Consider the following 5,503-nt stretch of genomic DNA (forward strand, 5'->3'; position numbering starts at 1 on the left):
AATTGGTAATAATAATATAAAAGAGCTTCCATTTCCTGTCCTGGAGGTGCAGGCAATGCTGCAGTGGTCTTTAAGCACACCTGTATAGTAGAACCCCGTGGAAAACTTTCGACCCCATCCGGAGTCAGAGTGGCTAGGGCTGGCCGGCGTGTTTCTTGGCCAAGGGCCCCAGGTGGTTAAACGCGGCAGGGGGCAATCAGCACAGTCCTGCCCACTGCTGCCACATTCTCCAGCACAAGTGACAACTACCCTTCTTTAAATTAGCCACCAATTTCTCTTCACAACAATAGTATTTTAAAAAGTCCTCATTTACGAATCCTCGTTAACTTCTTCCTGGCTCCAGACTTCGGCTAGTACGTGGTCTTCACCAGGTGGAAGCAGACTCCAGAGTCAGCAGGAGGCGGCTCTGTCCTGGAGCCACCCGTCTGCGATCTGTTCTAGTTACTCCCACCAGCTGGGCGTGTCATTGCCCATGTGACGCTGGCATTGGATTAGCTATCTAGACTCTTTTCTGACACTATGTTTTTTTTTTAAAGATTGGTACCTGAGTTAACATCTGTCGCCAATCTTCTTTTTCTTCTTCTTCTTCCCCCCAAAGCCCCCCAGTACATAGCTGTATATTCTAGCTGTAGGTCCTTCTGGTTGTGCTGTGTGGGACACCGCCTCAGCATGGCTTGATGAGCAGTGCCATGTCCACGCCCAGGATCCAAACTGGCAAACCCTGGGCCGCCGAAGTGGAGCACACGAACTCAACCACTTGGCCACGGGGCTGGCCCCTCTGACGCTGTATCTTGATAGCCAGAATGTTCCGCAAGTAAAAGACACATCCAAATTTATCCATCTTAGTTCCAGCATTTCTGACTGTTGAATAGCCAGAGGAACTGTGCTAAATTCTATGAAGGTTATTTCCTCGTCAGGAACAATATTCAGAGTCATTGCGAATCACATGAGATGCTGACGAAATGCCAAAGCCACATTTTTCAGGCTTGATGCTATTATAGCAAGACACATTCAGGGGAAAAAGACACTTGGTTTGATGAATAACTAAATTATCAATTTCAAAACTTAACGAGCTGTGTGGTCTGGACAAGTTATTTACCTTCTCTGTGCTTCTGCTTCCTCTATTACAAAAGGGACATCATAATAGTACCTACTTTCATAAGGTTGTGAAAACTAAATTAGATAATGTGTTTAAAGCATGGTCAGCCCTCCATATACGAGGGTTCCACATCTGCGGATCCAACCAACCATGGACGGAACGGCCTATGATGGTTGTGTCTGTACTGAACGTGTACAGACTTTTTTCTTTGTCATTATTCCCTAAACAATACAGTATAACAACTATTTACATAGTTTTTACATTGTATTAGGTATTATACGTAATCTAAAGATGACTTAAATTGTATGGGGGGGATATGTTTAGTTTATATGCAAATACTGCACCATTTTATACAAGGGACTTGAGCATCCTTTGGGTATCAGAAGGGGTCATGGAACCAATCCCTGTGGATACGAGGGACAGCTGTATTTAGCAAATGCCTTGAAAACATGTCTTCAACACTTTTTAAAATCTTTCTTCCTAGAAGGCTTAAGTCATAAAGCCAAATCTATAAGTCAAGAAAAACAAAGGAATTTAAAAGTTATTTTATTTCTATTATCCACAAGAGAAAGGACTAGGATGTTATCTATCACATCAGATGATTTTTCTGGATGAAGCAATTCGGAACAGCATGGTAAAAGTACCTGGGAAAGTCCACCTCATTCTAGGAAAAAAAGCTTATCATTTGTTCTTTCACACTCTCCATGAATACAATATATGATAAATTCCAACAGACTCAAATTCAACTAGAATTTACTATGTGAATGAAACTGACTGGTCAGCAACTCTTTAAACTCTATTTTCTTTTTAGAGCCGCAGAGACATTCAGAAGAACAGAGACAAGAAGAGCATGCGCAAGGGGCTGTTCTTTGTTTCACAGGTCTGCAAGGAAGGCAGTTATAAATTTGGACAAGTCACAAATTGAAGCAGTTGGTTATATATAAAACAGCTGGAAATGTAGCTAGCATTTTAATATCCCAATGAAGAATCTGAAAAACATCCTCCATTAAGAACACATGGAATCCACTCGAACAAAAAAGGCTGCTCATTAAAAGATGACACTCCAGGGCCAGCCCGGTGACCTAGCGGTTAAGTCTGGTGGCTCCACTCTGGTGGCCTGGGTTCAGTTCCCGGGTGCAGACCTACATCACTTGTCAGCAGCCATGCTGTGGTGGCAATCCACATACAAAATAGAGGAAGACTGGCATGGATGCTAGCTCAGGGCAAATCTTCCTCAGCACCAAAAAAAAAAAAAAGGACACTCCAAGAAGCATCATGATTTATGCAATTCACTTTCAAGTATTCAGCAAAACAATAATTAAAAAAAATTTTTAAATAAAGAGATAGGTAGGCAAATGATAGACAAACAGATAAAGCAAATATGACAAAACAAATTACTATCTGATAAACAAATTGTTAACAGGATTGTTCGTTGTTGAGTCTAGATAGAAGATACATGCTATTATTTATACTGTTTGTTTCAGCTTTTCTATATGTTGAAAATTCTTATGATAAAAATTTTGGAAAGGAAGTTTACATATATTCTAAGCTCAGAAGTATAACTGAAATTAGTCTCTTCTCCCCTTAGATAAATATTAAATATATTTCAGTAATAATCATATTTTATTTGAGGTTTTTCAATGAACCATAAAACCAATCGAGTTGAGATATACATAGAATTATCTTTGAATATAAGAGAAGCTCCTAAACAAAACAGGAAGGGCTTCTAAAATTTCTTATTTCAGCTTGAATCCATTCCGCTGGAATCCATTAAAGTATCTAAACCTTGCAGATTCAGTTTGTCAACTTAAAGTGAGAAAGGTTAGTTCTTGGCTTTTCCTTTTTTTACAGGAAGTTGACCTGTAGCTTCCAAATACTTATTAACAAGGCCTTCTTGTGTGGACGGCGAACACGGCTGATATCTGCAGTACTCCATTGTGTATTCTCCCTTTCCCTAGGAATGTAAAAAAAAAGGAGAGATTTTCTTTCTTTCTTTCTTTTTTAACAACTATCAAAGTCATGCAAAGATAAGATTTCATAAATTTGATCATTTTGTAGGGTGGTCTCTTGAAGGGCAAGAAGTAAAGTTTAAATGCTTGCTTACCTCTGTGCATGACCTAAGTTCAGTGGAATAACCAAACATATCATTTAGAGGGACCTGAAAACAAGCAGTGACATTTCAGCATTGCTTATGGAAGAATATTTGAGAAAAAACACAGAAAAGCCTTAGCCACTTAATTCCTTTAGACTCACATTTCTACTAAGTACTCTGGCTTAAAAGAATTAACAGCCAAAGAGAAACATTTTTGTTTTACTGAAAGTAGAGACCTTATCTGAAAATAATTTCATTTGACAGTCACAAGTGGAAACCAGATCTTTCAGTTTCAGAGTGGCCGCCACCAACAGCCTTCCCTCATCCCCACCCACTCTCTGGCTGCAGCTCAGGCATTCAGAAGTGTTTCTTCTGTGAAAACGTTAATACAACCTTCCTTTGGACACTTCAGTGATACGCTGATAGCTGTATCTTCTAGGAGGCTTTCTATAATGTGATAAACCCTTGCTCCCAAGATTTAAGTCAAGCAAGGTACATTTTAGCAAAGCAATGAAATATTTCCCAATAAATGAGAAAGAACATAATAAAGCAGTTATGCAAATAAAGCTATAACGAGAAAGAAAGGTAACTATAAATCTAAGAAAATGACATATTCACAAAAGGCCTCAATGAAATGAATCTTATTTTTAGCTTTTGCACTTAAGAGTTGTTCTAACAGCAAATTATAGAAATTGCCACACATACATGAGACACAAATCCAACACTCAAACAGCCAGGGCAATGTGTCAACTTGCTCTACAATCTCCAAAAACTAAAGCTAACTCTGATTCCCTCTTGTGGTTAACAAGAGCAAGATTGTCAGTGAGAACAGTACTTACGTCTGCATATAACGTGAAATAGTCCTCAATTCCATCTTGTCCGGTGATGACCCCATGGCGCCGGTTAATTCCTGCAATCACCGATCCCTGAAATTCATTTGGGGCTATAACCTCCACAGACATAATAGGCTCAAGGACACATAATGTTGCATTTGCCAAGGCTGGATTTTAAAAAAATAAATAAATTAGTTTATTCATCTTTAAACAAACTGGGACTCTTTTCTATCTAGATCCACAAAAGGGAGCTGGATGCTGCTCTCCCAAGGTCTGCACACCAACGATGAGGTTACAATTTCTGATGCGCCTCAGTTCCTAGCAGCAGGAACAGTTACTCTTCCAAATGCAAGTTCCAATAAGATAACACTTCATTCTAGTAAGAGTACTTCCATTACCATATTTTTATCCTTAAAATCATTAAGCTGCAGAGAATAATATGAAAGGGGTCTTAAAACAACATTCGATCAAGTCCTTTACCATCTAAATTATTGAGCTGAGGGTAACTTATTCTCTCCTGAAAACCTTCAGGAGAAAAGACACAAACTGTTAAGTCTTTGACCAGGGCAAACCCATCCTTTCTTGTTGGTTCCTGGCAGACAGTTATTTTGAACTGTAAGACAACAACTTTTTATCATGGGTGGGAGTGGGGCTGAGGGCACCGTCATATACTTGGAGATGATAATCAAGTCATGCATGAGATCGGTCTTTCCTTGTCTACACTGAACAATTTCAACACCGGATAGAGAATTAGAAAACCAACTTTCTAGTTTCTGCTCTGCCTCTAACAAGTTATATGCCTTTCGGAAAAAACACCATCTGTTCAATCTCAAGTTTCCTCACCTACAAAACAAAGACATTGTGTCTAATAAACCAAATAGCAATCATTCTTGTATATTCTTAAAGTACTTCTAATGACACTATTGGCTTAAGTATAATTATCAGAACAGCAATTTAACATATTTGCATTCCTTTGAAATATTTTCTAATTCAAATCGTATCCTAGCTCACACCTACCTGTGACCAATTAGTCCTAATTAGTGAATTTTGTTCCAAAAAGAGGAATAACTGAACTTTGCAGGCTCCTAAGCTTCATGAGCTGCTCCCTGCAGAACCCTGCGCATTCCTCTAAAGCAGCACACTGACAACCCTAGACTCTAGCTACAGCTCTCCTGCTTAGAACTTCTTGGGTTATCACAAGGGCAGGGCTTCCTGGGCTCTAAACGAACGCAATTAATACAGACGAAGGCAGCCAGAGAGGGGGACGCCAGCAGACACACGCAGATCTAGCTGTCCATTGTCCAGTCTTCTCAGCAGGTCAGCAATCTAGGAGAGCTGGACTGCGAAGGGGTCAGATTTAAAGCGAAGGCAGGCGCCAAGGGTACAGTGCCCGTCACTTAACTGTGAGGACAGCCTGTTCAGTTCTCAGTCTCATGCTCCCTCACCCTGCTCCCTTCCTTCTTAAATCCACCTCCTCAC

General features: G+C 39.9%; 1 long non-coding RNA gene across 1 annotated transcript; it reads right to left on the reverse strand.

The window, feature by feature from the left end:
* Positions 1 to 1,629: 1,629 nt before the first annotated feature.
* On the reverse strand, positions 1,630 to 5,497 carry LOC124231880 (uncharacterized). The gene is made up of 3 exons (XR_006886712.1): positions 4,031 to 5,497; positions 3,204 to 3,257; positions 1,630 to 3,053 (listed from the first exon to the last, which is right to left on the reverse strand). It is a non-coding gene; the product is annotated as an uncharacterized LOC124231880 (long non-coding RNA).
* Between the last annotated feature and the right edge of the window lie 6 nt (positions 5,498 to 5,503).

Source organism: Equus quagga, unplaced genomic scaffold (assembly GCF_021613505.1).
Source record: "Equus quagga isolate Etosha38 unplaced genomic scaffold, UCLA_HA_Equagga_1.0 HiC_scaffold_10746_RagTag, whole genome shotgun sequence".
Lineage (NCBI taxonomy): Eukaryota > Metazoa > Chordata > Mammalia > Perissodactyla > Equidae > Equus > Equus quagga.